Raw genomic sequence first — 20,425 nt, forward strand, 5'->3', positions numbered from 1 at the left:
GGGTATCAAGTTGTTTACTTTCAGGATTTGAAACACTTCACTCCAAACTTGACCAGATGGTTTGTGTTGAGAAGTCTGCCATGATTCTGATTGGTTTTCCTTTATAGGTGATCTGTCTCTTTTCTCTAACAGCTTTTAATATTCTGTTCTTGTGCTGAATATCTGGGATCTTGATTATTATATGTTTGTGTATAGATTTATTTTGGTCATGGCTAGTTGGAGTTCTGTATTCCTCATTTATCAATATGCCAGATCCTTATCCCATGTTTGGGAAGTTTTCTTCTATGACTTCTGTAAATAGCCTTTTTATTTCATTTGTATTGATCCCTGCTTCTTCGCTGATACCTACAACTCTTAAATTATTTCTCTCATGTCATCTTGCAGCTGTTGAATTGTTATTTCCTGGTTCCTTGCTACTTTTAAGAGAGCCCTCTTTTCATGAGCACTAGCTGGGATACTGTCTTCAAGGTCCGAAAGTCCGTCTTCAGTATCTTTCAAGCAGTTTTGCCACCTTTAAATCAACTTTTTAATTTCCTGGATCTCTCTTTGAATCTGGTTCGTGCATTGTAAGTCCCTCCTATATCGTTTGTTTGAGATTTCTGTCAGTTTCCTATGCTCCTCTTTTTGAAAATCTGTCTTCTTTAGACATACTCAGCAATTCTTTCATTACGTTTGTGATTTCCCCTTTTATCTTTTTTCTGACCTGATTACTTTTCCTGTCTCATGAAGCTGTTTCCCTACCTCAATGCTCTCCTCTCGGAGATTTCAGGGGTGTGACTTCCATTTCCTTCCATATCTGCACCTCCCAGACCTGTTCTCTGTGGGCTTCAGGTCTGAGATGGCCTTTTGATCTTTCTTGATGCACTCTGGAGGTCTGAGATGGCCTTTTGCTCCTTCATCTTGACATTGTTCTGGGCTCCTGCCAAAAAGCTGGTTGTGGGGTCCCAGGCCCTACCACATGGCAGCCCCTCCATGGTGTAGGGGAATGGGACAGGCACCTGGGTTTCTCTGACCCCGGGTTCCCAAGGAGGTAGCAGGGAATGGGGCTGGGCTTCTCCAGATCCGTGCAGCTTTCCTGGTGCTTTCCCAGTGGCCTGGGGTGTGTGGTGGTGAGGCTGCTTCTCTCAGTCTGCTTGTCCCCTGATGATAGCAGCCACACAGGGGTGTGTGTGTCTGCTTCTCCCAGTGGACGCTGGCTGCCCAGAGGAAGCAGGGTCTCTGTGGGTGCATGGGGCTTATCTGGTTCCCCGGGCTGACTATCGGAAGCAAGCCTTCCAATGGTGGCAGGCAGGCACATGCAGGTGTGGCTCTGTCTCCCTGCTCACACTGAAAATGAATTTGTTTTTTTGTTTTTTGTTTTTTTTGGTGTTGGGAATTGAACTCATGACCTCGCGTTTGCCAAGCAGGCACTTACGCCGCTGAGCTAAATCCTCAGCTAGACAATAAAATTTTGAGCAGACAAACTATGCAGTCACTTCAGTGCTTCAGGTGTGATGCATATTGTCCACGACTTGGTCACAACTGTGAAAAGCAAAATTTGGGTCTACAAGTAATAAGGATGTTTTCATTGGTGATCTATCACTGTATACCAATTTATTCCAAGTATTATAGATCTAAGAGCAACAGACAGGGCTTATCTGACAAATACACATGTGCATCAGTGGTCTCCTAAGGTTGCAATCCCATTCAAATTCCCAGTCACAGGAGAACCTGGCTTCCAACTCAGTCACAGGGCTGTCATTAAGATTTGTTTCTCACAGACAAGTGGGCTAAGATGGTCCCCTCATTACTACAGGAGTTTCTTGCTCTGTATCTTCACACAGCCATTCACAGCATGGCATCCTGCTTCCAAGTGAGGAAGTGAGAGAGCCAGAAAAATAACAAGATGGAACTCTAAGTCCATTTTGTGCCTTAATCTTGTGTATGAAATCCTATTCCTTTGATTGTATTCTAATCTTAAAACCAAATTTCTGTATGCAGCTTGCAATGAAGGAAAGAAATTATACAGGGGCATAAGTATAAGTGCGAGGCAAGTAGGTACTGTTTTAGAAGCTGCCTGTGCAGTGTCCGCCACACAGCCTGTGCTCTTTGTCAGGATGAGTGGGCTCAGCTCCCTGAAATGCTCAGAGGGAGTTGCCCAAGCCAAAGGACAGCTCGAGCTCATCTTTCCTAATGCATCCTTTTCTGCCTGCTTGAATCAAACATTTCTTTTGAAAATATACACACACAAAGCCACAACATCCACTTTCTTATTTCAATTTTTTATAGTTGTACTATTTTTTGTAGTTATTCTATTACTGCTAACTTGAACCTTTATTTTTGTTTGCTTATGTATTTCATGGTGCTTGGTATCAAACCCACAGCCTCACAAAAGCTAGGAAAGTGTTTTGTCACTGAGTGGTATATCCAACCCGTCACAACCCTGAGGTGCCAATCTTCCCCCTCCAATAACCTTTCTAAAGCCATGGTGTTGGGAGACAGTTTGTGGGGCTGGAATCCAGCACCTCACATATGCTAAGCAAACATTGTAGGGGCTAGAATTAAAAAAACAAAAACAAAAACAAAATGAAGCAGATTTGTGAACTTTATCTAGAAAAAACTGGGGTACTTTTATAAGTTTAAAGAATCAAATTCTTTGCAAAGTAAAATAGGAAGAATTTTCAGTTTGTTCAGTATTCTGAGAAAGTCAGCCCCAGGAAAAGAAGAAAACTGAGTTAGAAACAAGAATTAGGGAGAGAAAATGGGCTGAGTCTGCTGTTAGAATGTTCGAGCCCAAGGTAGGGGCTAAATAGAAGCTTCTGTTGGCTTCCATTTGGAAAAGCCAAATGATTTATAATAACAAAAGCACAAACAGCTTTAGATATTTGTTTTACCCCATTTAATATGGGCTCTGAGGTTGATTTTTGCAGACCTGAAGTTCACCTGAGCCATTTTCCTAAAGTGCCTGGTCAACCAAGCTATGTCCCACTTAGTGGTGTATCTGTGTAGCCATGGGTCTGACTGCATGGGTCTGCGTACCAACTTGTCAGTCTGGCTTCAGCCAGTAACGATGATGTGCACCTTACATGGTGAGACGTCTTAGCCCCCAAGAGTGCTCTGCCACCGCACTGGTACTTCTCCACACAGTTTGCTGTGTCTGCCCTTAGAAAGGGAGATCATAACTTTTTTAATATAAACGATGAGGACTCAATTTTTTCAGAGTTTGAGTGTTAGTTTACCTAACAGTGAACCAAAATGCTGATTGAGTTTATTTTTCAAAGGCCTTTCAGGTCTGTTTATTTTATTTCAGACACGTTCAGCTTGGAAATCCAGTAAGATGCATGTTCATAGTGGAAAAATTATGTTAAAAATATTCAGATGCCTGGTAACTCCTTAATCCTGTAAGTAAATCTGGACTAAAATAATCCATTTTCCAAAAGTGAGCTGAGGCACATAAGAAGAACTGACAAGCAAAGAAAGATGTGTAGTCCACAGCCTCCTCTGTGCATTAAATTGCTCGAAGAACTGGGGAGACCCCCAGTGTCCCTCCCAAATCCTAGAGTACAGTCTCTCCACCTGTGTGTACCAGAATTCACCTATTCATGGATGGGATCCACCTCTACAGCAACCGATTTAGTGACTCAGCTGGCATTTCTAAAGTGTTTTTATTATAGTGCGGTAATGTTTTGGATATATTATGCTTGCATCCATGATGTAAAGTTGGTATACATCCATATTACTTCTCAGTCGTCTTCTTTATCTTTCCATTTTCTCCCTTCTCTCTTCCTTCATTCCGTGATCCTCTTCCTATCGCCAAAGGGCACGCCCCCTTTCCTACCATCTGTCTTACACATTTTGCATTTCTCCAGGAATTGCTCCTACTGCTGGTATGAGGACTGTTGCATTTGCCCTACAGCTGGCTCCACGTTTTACATCTGCCTTAAAGGCTCACTAGTGAACTGCAACCAAACTTGATGTATTGACCACTGACTGCCCTTGGCACCACTGTCAGAATCTCAGCCAATCACAAGTCGCCAACTGTTCAATAAAACAGGGCAGCAACCCACTGAGCAGCCCCATCCCACTTTGGTTCTCTACAACTCACTTTTTTTTCCTTTGGCTGACACAAGTGGCATTCTAAACCATTTTTAGTCTGGGTTGATGTCTCAAGAGCAGTTTAGATCTGCAAAACTAGATTTATGGCAATTTTGTCTTGTTTACAGGACGATGCATAAGTCCTGACCACTGCTTCAGGTCGGTGTAATTAGTCTCTGGCTGGATGCCAGTATCAGCATTCCCCAATCTTTGCGGTTTCTCACGACCTCTCCTCTTTCTCTGTTTCCTTTCTTCCTACCATGAGGCACATTCAGTTAGAATCTCAAAATGGATCTTGGAGTTTTGAGAAAACTGCCCTATTGCTTCCAGTGTATAGCTGTCATGGAAAGGTTAACATGGATCTCCTAACAGTTAGATTTTTGTTTTGAAATAACTAGAGTATAAACCACCACCACCCAGCACTGATTGGAAGGAGGGTTCAACACTTCCAGCTCTCCGGGCCAAAACTTGGCTGGATCTACACATAGGTATTTCCTGGTTTTGCTTCTATCCCATTCTGTACTCCATGGGCCATTTAGTCTGCCCTCCCAATTTGGTCAAATTGTAAATGCATTCCTTTTTTCCATTCTTACGGACATTTCCTGTAGTGTGGCGGTGGGCAGGCAAAGGAAAGTAGGCTGCAGGGCACAGGCTCAGACCTGACCGAGCCATGCCAGCAGCAGACACAGAGAGGATGGGCACTTCTGTGGAAACACGAGGGACGTCTTAGGGAAGAGAGGATGGGACACTGGATTGAGAAAGGCTTTGTGAACTGTCAGCGGCCTCCTGTGGGATCTTGCCGACGATTTGTCAGCCAGGCGAACAATCACAGGTAGAAAAACACTCTCTGTTCTCTCATTCTTACATGATCTGATCACACACGCACAGAGGACTATAAAAATGGACAGCTTAAAAAAACGCCTTCCTTTCTTAACGGAAGAAGTGTTAGTTTTTCAAATGCTCAACTCTCCAGTCAAAATTGGAGAAAGTAAACGTCTCTTTTGGAAAGGCCAATTTTGTTTATTTAATTCTTCATTTAAGACATTTAGGGAGTACAGCACTGCGGTGAATTCGGCGTAAGGAGGGTTTGGGCTGGTTCTGCTAGAAAAGCACCAGTGAGGAGCCATTTCCTGGGAGCTGGGCCAAGGCTGAGATGCAGTGCTGCAGCCAGAGCCCCAGGAAGTGTTTCAACATTTGTCCACTTTTAAGAGCTCATAGTATATAATGGTTTCTTTCTCAATCCAAATAAACAGTATTTACTTTTGCACCCACTTTTGCTTTTTAAATTTTGTCTTCTTTCCTTGAAGAGGGCTTGCAAGGTTTGAAATATTTCTATTTTCTATCACATGAAACCTAGGTCTGCCATTATTCAGAGGCAGCACATACGCTTGCAAAGCTGGGCTGCCTTTCCTCTTCACGGTGTTCCTGGGAAGGGTAGCAACAGCTCACACGGGAGAACAGGACCCAGGCAGTTGACCTCTACCTGCCCAACCCCTACCCACAGCCTGGCAAGGACACAGGCTCTGCTCAGTCAGATTCTGCCTGGTGGACACTCAGCTGCCATGTGCATCCAGAGGAGCTCAGAGGGAGCCCCAGCATCGGCATTGGCGGCTTCCTTCATCTTTCTGGCAGTCCTCATAGCCAGAAAGTCCTGATGGGGGCCTGGAGGAGGTGAACTCCTCCTGGCTGGCTTCCTAATTATGCAGCCACAGCCAGAATCTAGAAGGAAAGGAAAGGGGAGAGGGCAGAGGACAAGATGCTGGGATTTCTATGACTTCATTTTTCCACTTGGTGAAACATTTCACAGATTTCATAACCATGTCACTTTCCCGTGTTTTGGCATAATTGTCTCATTTGACTCACTTTATCATAGATCTAGGAATCTGATGGAATTCTAAAGTCAGAATATTCTGTCTTGAAGAATCACTATTCTATTACCACTAACAGAGAGTTTCTTCTTTCTGACTTGAATTGCTTAACACACTTTATACATTCAAGTTAATATTGTAAATATTAAAAGCAAATACTGTGTTTATTTAGAATGAGAAAGAAACTATAATATACAATTAGTGCATATAAAGTAAATTTCAGAAAAACATATAACACCTCAAAGCTGCCACTGGCTGAGGTTTCTCCCCATGAACAATAAGGAAAAATGAGTAGGTAAAATATTTTAGAACCATTTTGAATGTAACAAAATGTCTAATCATCCAACAGTTATTTTCTGTACTAATATTAAAGAATACTGTTGTGAAAAACAATTTCTTCTTATAATGAACATTTCTTAAAAAGAACTGAAATATACATTTTTTTTTCCCTGTTTCTTTCATGTATTCAATGCTATTTTCAAGTCTTTCATACTCTTGATCTTACAGAAGTTTTTGTATTGGCATTTGGAGGTGGTTATTTCTGTTTCAGAATTCAGATACATATGGTCTCTTTAATACTCAGCATTGCCTATGGCAACCCAAAAGCAAATAATTCTCAAAAGATAGGGATGGCGATACTCAGAGATAATTGTCTTTTTTTCAATTGCATAGCTGATGAGTGGCATAGCTAGGATGCGGCTTCCTGTCTGATCTCCACCTCTCTGCTCTGGAACAGAAAAATGTGTTTTGAAGTGGAGTAGACCACAGTTACACCAGCTGTGAGGTCTAAAATCTAGGGCAAGTGACTTAACCTGGCCTAGCTACTACATGCTTCTCTGCAAATGGGGATTCACTTAGTTATTCTTTCATTCAACACATATCTGGTGACTATCTCCATTTGTCCATTCCAAAGATCCAATGTAAAAAAGGTCAAGTGTGGGAGACAACTCCAGTGTCCTCACCTCAATGCAGAACAATTGCTGCAACCTTGATTATGTGGAGACTTATTTCCTTATACTGATATGTATAGAGCTGGTTATGGTATTTCCTTCTCTTTTCAATTAGCTCTAAGCATTACAAATAAGGCTAGCCAAGGTATTGATATGCAACCTCTAAAGCCATCAGACAGTCTCTTGTTTCCTCAAATAGTGCTCTCTGTAAAAAATATGAGCACAGCAGGATGTTAGAGCCATGAGCTCCAGGAATGTCAATTGAGTATGAGCCCAGAGGAGGCTCTGACTCCCCAAGGCACAAAAGTTTACATATCAGAAACCAAAGCAACAGCCTCCTATAACAATTCACTTGCTACCTTAATTGAATTATGCAAATGGCTCTTTCTACATATCCTTATCTCTGCATTTTGAAGAGATGCTTTTCTCCCAGCCTGGCTAGCTCAAGTTACTCAGGAAATTCCCGCCATCCTCACTGTCACTCATCCCTGAGCCAAGCTCCTTCCTCACAAGATAATAAATTCTGGGAGAGGTCTAGGATCAGGGCCTTTGTCCACATGTCCTCATGAGCATCAGATTTCAGACCCCTAGGCTGCCCTTCACTTGGAATATGTCTTGATGTGCTTAGTCTCACTGTGGGTTGCCCTGGAGGTGGTAGACAGGAATTAATTTCCTGGGTTTCCAGTAATGTCTCAATTGAACTACACATATAACATTTTGGATTGTGAAGAAAACTAGAAAAAGGATTACAATATTTGGATGACTGTACACAGTATTTGGGATTACAATAGTCAAGTGTTTATCAGAGTGCCAAGCTTACCATATGTGCTCAGTGACTATTGACCCACTTCACCGCAGTTTACATTAGAGACATAGAAGAAGTCATGTGTGTTTATCAGCCTAATGAATAATTCAGCTTGAATTATTAACTAATAAATTAGTGCAACAAAATGTATTAGTATTAGTTCTACTATACAGTGGTCTTCCATTTGCTTGGAGTAATTCAGTGAAGAAAGCAAGCTTCCTGTTCCCTTGGAGATCACATTTGAGCAATGAAGACTGGTGATAAGCAAGGGCATAATGAAAAAGTTAGTAATATGGTCCCTAAGAGGGTAATAAAGAGCTATAAGCAAAAGAAAAGGCAGACAGAGACGAGGCAGAGGTTGTGTGGCAACAGTGTTCAGTTTAGGCTTCATGGAGAAGTCATGTTTGGGTAGAGACTTGAAGGAAGTGCAAGATGAGCTGTGCAGAGAGGTGAGGGATTAGCAATGGACAGAGAAGGTGCAGCCAGTGCAAAGGCCCCAGGACATGGCCATTCTATTATGTTACAATAAGTGCACAGAGCTCTAGGCATGGTGGCCCACATCTGTAATCCCAGCACTCGAGGAGGTTGAAGCAGAAGATTGCAAGTTCATGCCTAACATGGACAATTTAGCAAGACTCTGTCTCAAAATAAAACATAAAACGGTGCTGGTGATGTAGCTCAGGAGGAACTCGGTCCATCCCCAGTATCAGGATTAGAAGAAGGAGGAGGAGGAGGAGGAAGAGGAAGAAGAATACAGAGGATGAAGGGCGAAGAAGGCTGGGAGATAACACAGGAAAGTGACGGAGTCCAAGTCTCTCCTGGCCATTGTAAAGACTTGGCTTTCACCTTGAGTGGGATAGACAGCCACCGGGGTGCCAGGCATGCAAAACTGATGTGCTTGCTTTTATGTAGTTTGAAATGCTCCTCTGTGGTTGTGTAAGGGGGACAGGAGAAGGAGCCTGTCAGTAAGCCATGGCAGTTGTGTAGAGGAGCCGGGGTGGGAGCCAAGGCAGGAGTGAGCAGTGGTCAGCCTCAGAACTGATGCAGTGACCCAATCTGTGACAGAAAAGAGGAATTAAGCACGAGCCCCAAGATCTGCACCTGAGCGATCAGAAGAATGGAGTGGGGCTGGGGGTTTAGCTCAGTGGCATAAGCGCCTACCTTGCAAGTAGGCAGTCGTGAGTTCGATCCCTGGTACCGATAAAAAGGAAAAAGTCCAAAAAAAAAAAAAAAAAGAAAAGAAAAGAAGAATGGAGTGGTCATCAACCGAGATGAACAAAGAGATGAAACCAGGGGCTCAGTTTAGACACATGAAGTCTGAAATGTCTATTAGATAACAAAATAGAGACATTGCTATCTGAATTTATAATTTGCAAGAGATGTATTTTGGACATACAAATTTGAGAGTTATCGATATATAGGTGGCATCTCAAACCATAAGACTGGATGAGCTCATCAGTGAAGGGTGTGGACACATAACAGGAGGAAAAAATTAAGAATTGAGCCTTGAGACAGTCAAATATTGAAAGACTGGGGAGAAAGGGGGTGAAGTAAATCACAGTGAAAGAGGAGAGACTCAGAGAATGTGCTATATTAGATGTCACTGAAATAAATGTGCCAAGGAGGAAGAAGTGGGCCCCCGCCCCGTGCCAGGTGCTGCTGGCAGGGCAGTCAGCTTGAGGAGTGGGCGAGAACCAGGAAGTTCAACAGTAGACCAGCGTCTCTGGTGGCCCTGAGCAGAGTCCTGTCAGCTGAGCAGTGGGGGTGAACAGAGTAGGTTTAAGAGGACAGGAGCAGTGGAATTGGTGGTGATGGATGGAGATGATTCCATAAAGAACTCTGCTACGATGGAGTGCAAAGAAATGAAGCAAAATCTAATGCATAACATGAGGTCAAGAGAAGGCTCTGCCTGTTAAGGGAGTCCATTGTGTGCACGGGGAGGGGAGGCCAGCTTAGAGGGGAAAATTGATGACGGGGCTCGTTGATGAATCTGCTTCATGTTTTCTGGTCTATGTTAATATTTTACCTCTCATGGCCATTTAGCTATTTCTTCCTAAATATTTCTAGGAAGAATTTAAAAAGTAAAGTGGAGGATGTAGGACAGGCTGAAAAGCTTCGTGTGTGTGCCCAAGACACAAATGGTGATCAGGCAAAAATTTCAGAAATAAAAAATTACAGTGTAAGAACTTAGAGCTAAAACTTCTACAACTGAGAGGTGGTGTACAGAAGGGCGGTAGGGGAAACGGACGCGATCAAAACGCACGCACGTGTGAAGACACACCAAAACTCAAGATTTGGTGAGACAAGTAAGCATTAATAGAATATAGTGAAAATAAACAAGAAGAGCTTACAGCTTTCAAAGAACACCTCAGTCACACAAAGGAAGGCAGTGGGTTCATCCCCAGTGAACGCCATCTGCTTCCTTGTGGCTCTGACCTTTTCCTTTGACACCTTTCCTTTCCTAGTATGGCATTCAGCGTTAATACTGCTGAGCAGAGCTCACATACAGCCCCAGTCATCCATCCAGCCACTACTGAATGTATTTCCTGTTTGTAGAGGGAAGTGAAATAACTTTTTTAAAGTTCATGCCTAACTGGGCTACTTACTCCATACCAAATGGTGTACATGATGTTTCTTTGGATAACAATCATTTGAAGTTAATACTGTTTTACCTTTTAAATGGTACAATGGGAAATTGTTAAAACTTTTGAAATCTCAGGATTGAGATTCAAGACTTTTATGATTTAGAAAAGAGAAGTCAGGAATTATTTTGTTTCAAGTTATACTTGCTTTATATCAAATATTACTTTATCAAATCTGATGGAGCTCTTTTCCCTGATAAGTATTTGCTTTACAAAATAGATAATAATAGAGGTGATTTACTCTATTATTTTGATAAATAATTGATGAATTTTTAAATAATTGTTATAAAATGCAAATAACTTTTTTTTTTTTTTTGGTACCAGGGATCAAACTCAGAATCTCACACTTTCAGGCAAGCGCTTGTGCCACTGAGCTAAATCCCCGGCCCAAATAACCATTTTTAAATGCACAGCTCAGTGGCATTAGGTACATTCACATTGTTGTTCAACCATCTACCTTTAGAAGCCTTTTAACCTTGCAAAACTGAAACTCCGTACCTGGTAAACACCAGCTCCAGCCTCCAGTCCCAGACAGCCACGAATTTTTCTGGATTTATGAATTTGATTCCTCTGAGTACTGCATATAAGTGGGTCATATAGTGTTTGTCTTTTTGTATTGTGCTTATTTCAAGAGCATAATGTTTTTGAGTAGAATGGCCTGACTTACTCCGCCTCCACCTTGAAAACGGGTAGTTTCCATGATACGATCCACTTTATGATGTGTTACTAACCTGGGCCATTTAGATCCACAGAATTGCTCTGGAAGACAAAGACACAGGGCTGGCTGGGAAGGAGCTAAGGACACTTGCAGACTTGCTGCTGTCATCCTGGGAGTAAATCAGATACACCCAGTGTTAGCTCATTCAAACAGATCTCCAAGGGATTTGCCGGAAAAAATAAGTTGCAAGTGAAACTGAGAGACTGATCTCACTTTTGAAGAATGCTTATGATTTAAAATAACGTGGCGTTAGCTAAACACTCAGTGAGGTACAGATTCTAAAGGAGTGTTTTGCTGTGAGCATCAGAAACAATTGAACTTTCCAGATAACCAAATAGAGCAGTAGGTCCTGCTAATGCTGGCTTCTCAGAGCTCCTGAGAGAATTTCAAGGTGACTAACCTGTGTCCCAGCATCCCCCCCTGCTGGCAGTGTAGGGTACTGCTGTGGTGCAGGGCTCTAGGCCATGTGAGTTATGAAACATGATTATATTCTTGAGGCGGATCTCCTTGTGCAGCCCTTGAAGACTGCTGTGAGACCACAGTGGAAATTTAAGTGCAAGACTTCCTAAATTTCAAACAGTGTGGTCATTTTATGAGCTTGCCCTTCTTAGGGGTATGAATACAGAAATTAGTGCTTTTTTTTCTGTAAATTGAAAACTAGGCTTTAAAGTGGATCTGCGTAGTCTAGCCTGTTCTTTTTCTCACAAACAGGAGTGTTACCAGTTCACAGCAGCCTTCTGCAGTGTTGGATTTGCCAGGTACCTTGGTATTTCCAAAGATCGGAGGGGTCTGGAGGCTTTGTGGCAAACTACAGTTGCTTTCAACATCCACAATGGCTGTCGGTGCCCAGAGCTTGTCTCTCCCTGCGCCTGGTACCCGCCCATGGAGAATCAAAGATCCTTGCTTCTTCCAGACTGGCAATCTACCTTTCCAGCTCAGCAGAAGGTATCCAGGGACTATCTGAAGAGGGGGGAGAACACTGAAATCTTCCAACGTACTTGAAAAAGTCGGGTAAAGATTCTACTTTGGCTCCTGTGTCCAGAAGCTGAGTGCATTTGGTTCAGACGTTCCAGAATCTATTTAATGAAACATGCCCTTGTTTGTAAAGTCTAAAAAGGAAGCAAATGAAGGGAGGCCAATCACACTGGACCTTCCTTGCCTACCACCTGGCTAAAAGTCCCCAAACTTTTACTCCTTTCTGCTAATTCCTAGTATTTGTCGTGTTTCTTGATTAATTTTTCATAGGAGTTTTATCAGTGAAAAGTCACGCATTTTTATGACCTTAGTCCTAGTCCTTTGCACAAAAGTTTATATATTTAGTGTTTTATATTTGATTTTTTCTGTTAATGCATTTTACGGACATTTCCATCTTAATAAAGAACAGAGTGTTCATTTATTTGCACAGTTGACCATTTTAGTGTATGGATGTGTCCTTGTCCCTAGGTATTTGTGTCCTAAATACTGCTGCAATCCCTCTCATTGAGACATTTGCAAGTATTTCTAGGGCAACAAAGAGGAATAAATTCTCAGGAATGGATTCACCGAGTCACAAGCTGTTCACATTTGTGTTTATGGTAAATATTACCAAGCTAGCTGCCCTAAATCTCGCACACACATGCACACACACACTCACAGAAAGAGACAGAGACAGAGACAGTGATAGAGACACACAGACGGACAGAGACAGACAGACAGACAGAGACAGAGAAGAGATAGTGAGCATGTATTCCTAACACGTGAAGAGAATAGACTCACCTCTTCTCAGGCACCACAGCAAAATCAAATTCTTGAACTTTGCCACTTTCCAGCTGGCCAATGTTCTCCAGACAATTTCTTTTACGGGTATTTCTAAACTTTCCTTTACCTCTGAAGGATGGTCTTCTCCCCTCCTACGTGATAGTGGGCACCCTTTGACTGCAGGCCCTGTGGTGGCTGGAATCCAGCACTGCACCCTCAGCCTCCATGTGCCCCTGACAGGACCTTCCTAGCAGCCCAGAGCACTTCCAGAGGGATAGAAGGCAGCACTGGGCTTGTTCCTTACAGCAGCTGCCCCAGCACCATCCCCCTCATGCAGGCCCTGGGATCCATCAGATGTGTGTCTGATGTGGAGGAGCTCTGGGTCTGGAGGGAGCCTGCGCCCTGAGACCAGTCAGGCAGTGAGCTAAAGATTCATAGGACTTACGCATGCTCCTTACCATCTGAGAATGCTGAAATCTAAATTCCCATCCAGCCCTCTTACAACATAAGAGACCCCAGGGCCTAACCATGCCATTGATAGCACTCAATGGCAGGCAGATTTCTCAGAAGCTCAGGTGACAGATGTGCAGATGCTGGAGTTGAAACATACAGGTGACCAGATAGATGCTGTGGCTTTCTTTAACAACTTGCGTGGAGTCTCTATCTATATGTCATTCATCCAACTGTGTTTTCCTAAAACATATTTCTTCAGTCGCAATTGTGAACCAGAGCGAGAACAGGCATCATCTTTACATCTCACAAATCCAGCTGCTAATGTGCGTTTCCCAGCTCGATCCTGCACCCCTCCAGTAAATGCTTCTCAGCCCTGACACCACATGGAGGCCGTGCAGGTTGTGTTGTCAGAAAGCTTCTAGCACAGGAGAGTCAGGTAGCAGTGATCACATGAAGAAGGCCAGAGGACACAGGGGAAACCCTCAGTGTGGTGACCCAGTAAGGCAGAGGTAGCAGCTGTGGATGCTGTCAGCAAAGCCTCCTCTAAGGAAGCGAGGGTCTAAGGGAGGGGTAGGCAGTCACAATAGGAGGGACAGCAGAGCACCACACACAGGAGCAGCACACACCCAGGCTGGTGGTGAGCATGGCCAAAAGGGGAGCGGGAGAGGAGGGCATGCGGGCACCAGCCATGGCTTTGCTCCTGCGAGGATGTCCCTGGGGGCCTCCATTGGGGACAGCTCCCAGACTCCTGGGTTAGCCAGGCATGTCTTTGATCCAGGCAAGTAAGAAAAAATAAAGTACAAAAGAGTTTAGGATATTAGTATGATTTTAGGGTTTATGAATTTTAGTCTCGGTAAATGAGACATGATGGAAAGAAAAGTGGACTGGTGTGTTGGGAGAAATTAGGTCAATGGTCAAATGTCACAACAAAACATTAATGAATGTTCTTCAAGATCATATGGCCTAAGTAATTAACAAGCCTAAATTCTAAGGCACACCTGAAATTTTCTAACTGGCTCCTTAAAAAAGGAAGCTGAGAGTAATGGCTGGGAAGGTCTACGGTTGGAGGGAGACCTCAGTGTCCCCAGGCACCCACTGTGAAGTACAGTGCACCCGTCACCCCCACAAAAGCAGGTTCCTGGAGTGCATTGTGAGTACCCGGGTCCTCCTCACAGATGCTCTGATGCCAGTGTACAGTGTTTTCCTAGTGAAAAGAAAGCCACGTCTTTTTGCTTCTTTCACTAAAGTAGCTTCCTCTGTCGACAAACAGTCCATGTTAATAAGGGTTGAGCAGAAGCACTGACACTGAATTTAATTTAATACAGATTTACATTTTCCAGCACTAAAATACTGTATCAACATTTAAATTTGGCATTTTTGATCCAGCAGTTCTTATGTGTCCTTGCAGGCACCAGAGAATGTTCAGGAGGGAAATTTGATTAAATAAAGTCACTTTAACTCATTATCAGTCATAATGAGTCTATTTGTCCTCAGACCATTAATAGAATGCCCATAAAATGTGGCAGGGCCTTCACTTTACCTCTGCTCTATTCCTGGTTATAACCCAACAGTCGGCTTGGCCCCTGGTGTGGAGAGCCCGCCATTTGCTCTCTATGGCAGTCTCAGGGGCAAAGAGAAGAAGCCCTGGGGCTGCAGAGCTGCCCTGGGGGGATGATCCTAAGAGCAGAAAAGAGGGAGCAGCCCAGGGCATAACAGGGCCCTGGGCCCAGCATGCCTGAGCTGCCCTGTGCTCTGCGCCTGATACTTCCACAGGGAGGAGCCCTGGTAGATTATATTTTTCTACCTCTCTTGGGAATAACTGTGTGGTACATGCAAAATAGGGTGAAAGATTCCTTTATGCATTCTTCTGTGGGCTAGAAAAAGTCACAGAAGCAGGAGTCTCTCCTAACACCAGCTGCGTGAGAGTGAGCTGAAATCTATACCACGTTAAGTCTGACCTCTATAACGCACAAAGTCAGACACCGGAGGAGAAACAGGCCTCACACACTGAATGGATCTGGGGGCTTTGAGTGGAGGAGGTGGGGGGCCCTCAGAGCACAGGTTGGCCCTGCCCTCTTGACCCTCTGTCCTCTGAGAGGAAAAGGGATCTCCCAGAGCTGGAGCAAACAGGTGGGAGCCCGGGTGGACAGAGGAGGGGCCTATGTTAGACAGTTGGTCGGGAATAACTCTTGGGGATGAGGTCTAAATAAGGGCTAGACAAAAAGCTTAGCCAGTGGTGTGTGTAGTCCTGGGGATGGCGGGTCTTGCTCTGCACAGGAACCATGCATTCAAAGGCCCTGAGGTGATGATCAGCTCTGTGTGTTTGGGACGCCTCCAGACCAACATGACTTTACCATCTTGAGCAAAGGGAGCAAAAGTGCATGGTAGTGCATTTGAGCCAGTTCTCAATGGTGAGGTAGTCCTCAGAAGGGCTTGGAGCAGAGGCAGGGCATGTGTGCAGAAGTGGGCTTTAAGTGATCCAGTTGTTGAGAGGCTCAAGACTCCAAGTCAAGCAGGACGGCGTGTTGGAATAGAAGATAGTGATCACACACGTATGACAAAACCCAATAGTGGAAGGGCAGAGAGACTTACCACCAACTGCTGAAAGGTTTGTATAACATTTAAATCTGCTCTCACTAACAAATTCAGTGCTTAGCTCATAAATCTAGTACAAATGTACCTTTTGAATCCTATTGCGTATGAAGGAGATTGTTAAAGACTCCTTTCTTCAGTTTAGAGGGCTATAAACTTTAGAAAATTATATAAAATTACTGTGCCAACTTAGAGTAAAAATCACAGGCTTACGTGGCCATTCTTTTTTTGTTATTTTGTACCAGGGATCAAACTTACAACCTCACACTTGCCAGGAAGGCACTTAAGCAGCTGACCTAAAATCCCAGCCCAACATGGCCATTCTTAATTTTAGCCAATAAAGTGGGATCATGAAATCCCTGGGAAGATGACTGACTATAAAGAAGAGAGAAAGTTACTTTTGCCAGGAAGTTCCCAGTGGTGCTAATCATCGAAAGCTGAAAGGTAAATGCATGGTCTCATCTTCTGTCTTCAGGCAGACCACACCTAAAAAGTTTATAAAAATATTTACAGTTATCTAAAAAATAAATATATTATAAATATTTATAGTTTTTATCGATGCTGGGGATCAAACTCATGACCATGTGCTTGCAAGGCAGGAGCTTATGACACTGAGCCAAATCCCCAGACCCTTACAATTTTTTGAAGTGACCGAAGATCTCATGCCTTGAACTGCACCATGGCATTATAAAGTGCCTAACCTTCTACTGAAAGTAGCAGAGCTTCCCTAATCTGAAATCCAAAATCCTCCAAAATCCAACCTAATACCATGAGTGGAAAATTCTGCAACATGAAAGTCTCCTTCATGTGTAAAATTATTTAAAGTATTGTTTACATAATAGTTAAGAGCATTAAAGTTCTAGTGTTTTGTGGCACAGCTAATGATCATTTACTGAATATTTCAAAATAGCTACAAGAGTAAATTTTTAATGTTCTCAGCAAAAAAAGATATGATAAATCTTTCAGGTTATGGATATCTCAGTTACCTGTATTTGATCATTACACACTGTATGCAAGTAATTAAAATGTTGTACTATAACCCATAAGTATATATAATCATTACTTATCAATCAAAAACCTAAACATGTTTTGAAACTATCGTAGGGCTATGTGTATAAATTGTATATGAAGTATTAGTGATTTTCATTTAGACCTGACCCTAACATCTCATACAAGCAAGTAAATAACCCCAACTCAAAAGAGCCTGAAATCTGAAACATACTAAGCTCCAGGCACTCCGATAAGGGATGTTCAGTCTGTAGCTGTTAGAAGTTCACCTACAAATATAATAGATTATGGGCAGAGCACTAGACTCTCTGAAAACAGAAGAAGATCTGAAGCCACGGAGGGGCAGCCTGTCACTTGTAAAACTCGTCTGCAGTGAAAAGAACAAAAGCAAAGTAGAGAAGAAAGTTGTCTGTACCTGAAGTTTGTTTTTATTCTGTATGTAGTTTTTATTTTTATTAGTGCATGTTTTCAGTCTCTCCACAATTGCATTCATTGTGGGGAGCTGGTACATGTAAACGGCACATCTGAATTCTCTTTCAGCCCCTTCCTGCCCTAACATTGCTTCCTGCCTTAATCATCAGTCTGAGGGGTTAGGGAAAGTGGGAAGGAAATACACCCTGAGACTTTCTATGTCATATGCCTAGGAATTCTAACTATGTGTAAAAACAGATATAAATCACATTTTTAACAACAGGCAATTTTCACTTAGACTATATTAAGTTTAAAATCATTCTGTAGGGCTGGGGATTTAGCTCAGCAGCATAAGCGCCTGCCTTGCAAGCAGGCAGTTGTGAGTTCGATCCCTGGTACCGAAAAAAATGAAAAAGACGAAAGAGAAGGAAAAAAAAAATCATTCTGTAGTGTGAGAAATTCAGGTGCATCTTGGAATAAATAAAAGTTCATAAATAAAAACTAATCCATTCTAAAGAAAAAAAAGGAAAGAGAACTTTTGGGAAAGCATGGCAATAAAAACACTTGCCCATAAGGTATACAGCAACAGTACACTTCTTAAATGTCATAATATTGCAAGTGAGAGTTCCTGTCTTACCAGAAAATGAATAATTTACCTAAACAAAGAAAAAGTGAACATGAAAACCATATATGTCTAAAATGCATTTATATTCCAAGTTAAAACAACCTCGAGATTCCACCTCACACCAGACACAATGGCTATCATGAAGAAATCAACCACTAACATGCTGGAGGGGTTGTGAGGAACCCCTCTCCATTCTGCGTGGGAGTGTAGATACCACCAAAATGCAACCACTGTGCAAATCAATGTGGAAAGATTCCTCAAAAACTAGGATTAGAGGTCCCATTCAACCTGGCTATTCTTTCTGGGTATTTTCCCAGAAGAACTAAAAACATCACATCACAGTGATATTTGTGCATCCATGTTTATAGCAGCACAATCTGTAATAACTTAATCTTGGAGAAAACTCAAATGCCCATTGACCAAGGAATGGATGAAAAAGATGTGGTGTTTTTATACAGTGGTGTACTACTCAGCTATAAGGGATAAACTTGAGGCTATTATAGGTAAATAGGCGCAACTTCAGACCATACCTATAAGTGAAATAAATCAGACTCGCATTTATAAACACAGTATTGTCTCCCTAGTGTAAAAACAAAGAGCAAATGAGATTCAAAATGCACAGTAGATATTGTAAAGGGGAAGAAACTGCTCAAAAGGAAAGAACAGTTGGGATGGAGGAAAGGAGAAGAGAAGGAGGGGAAAGAAAAACATATATATATACACGCACACCAGATAGCTAAGATCATTCTACTACTGATTTCTATTAGTTCATTAAAAAGAATGGTTTGTGCTGATGATTTGATTAATTTGTCATGAAATCTTGAAATCTGAGTAACTACTTTGACAATAACAATACACAATGTATAACCATTGTTAATCTCCTATTATCTTCTTTTCAATTCTGTATCATGGTTTTCCTTTTTGATTTTTACTCTTTAAAATAAAAAATAAAATAAAATGCTTTCATAGAGAAAAGGCAAGATATTTTTTCTGTCTAAATCCCCAATTATGTGAATTTTTAGAAAGCAAGAGACTGTCCATGAGAATTCTATCTTTGATATTTATACTTCATTTGAAGGATATTCTCTGTTTTAAACTGGAGATAAAATTATACACAAATATGCAAAGTAAACAGTAAGTCAGCAAACTTAAAACAATTGAAGTCAAAATTCATTTTCCTGCCATGAAAAACATCACCAAAAAGATCTAGAAATCATTAAGTAGATATATAAGTAATAAGATGAAGACAAAACAAACTCAAAGCCATTTTAATGATAGTCACAACTGCAATGCTCATTTCTAAATAAAAACGGAAATTCTATAGATGACCATTTCTTTCAAGTGGTGCAAAGCAATACGGTGTTAAGCCCTTTGAAGATCTTTGTGTTATTTGAGAAAAATGGTGGTTAACCTTAGATTCTATTTAAAAAATGCTTATATATAATAATAATGAACAGTAGAAGATATTAATATATTCTGTACACATGGACCTACGAAAATATATTTAGATAATGTATTTTTTAAAAAGATTATCACGTGGGGCTGGGGATTTATCTCAGCAGCATAATCGCCTGCCTTGCAAGCATGTGGTCCCGAGTTCGATCCCTGGTACCGATAAAAATACAAAAAAAAAAAGATTATCAGGGATGAAAAATATTCATTAAATGACAGTAAAGGGTTGGAATAATAATATTATAGTTAGCTAAGTTAGGTAGAAATATTCTAGGCAGTCAGGCGAAGCCCTCATGTGGGTCAGAGCAGAAGATGAGAACCTACTACAGCTATGGCTAGAGGCGCATCTGTTGAAGATCAGGCCTCAAGATAAAGCCAGAGGGGCTGGAGATTTAGCTCAGCAGCATAAGCGCCTGCCTTGCAAGCAGGCAGTCTTGAGTTTGATCCCCGGTACGATAAAAAGGAAAAAGACAAAAAAAAAAAAAAAAGATAAAGCCAGAATGGCCAGGCCCACATGCCTCCCCAAGGGATAAACAGTATACTAAAATCAGTATCACCTGGTCCAATAAAGTCAGGCCAGACATCAGTGGGCCACCCATGTAAGTGACAGGGACCTCTTGATCCATCCCTTCCTAAAAAGCTTTGTTCTTCCCATGTACACTATGTGACCTGCTTCCCCATTAGATCACATTACCTAAATGGCTTTAATTGGCATCTTTTTGGTTGATCTGAGTTTTGTTTCTCCACGTACCCACCTTGTGATTTTGCTCTATAAAACTTCCCCTGAGAAACGGGGTTTGTGGCCACCCAACTTCTGAGTCCCCTCCTGTATCTCTGGAGCTTTCTCTCAATAATAAACTTTTTCTACTCTTAACCTCTGTTGTTCCTTACAACTCATTCTTTGATTTTGGGAAATACAAACTCAGCATATTTGACATCTAGCAGGTTGGGAGTTATATTTTTATCCTATAGCAGTAACATCAGTGACAAAGCAGAAATTAAAATTCACAAAACAAAACATGCTCAAGAGAGACACAAAGTAGTGATAAAAGAAAGTGATAAAAAAAGATGTGACAACTAAGAACATGTA

The sequence above is a fragment of the Cavia porcellus genome, unplaced genomic scaffold (assembly GCF_034190915.1).
Source record: "Cavia porcellus strain 051 isolate PalLab524CR breed Dunkin Hartley unplaced genomic scaffold, mCavPor4.1 scaffold_21, whole genome shotgun sequence".
Lineage (NCBI taxonomy): Eukaryota > Metazoa > Chordata > Mammalia > Rodentia > Caviidae > Cavia > Cavia porcellus.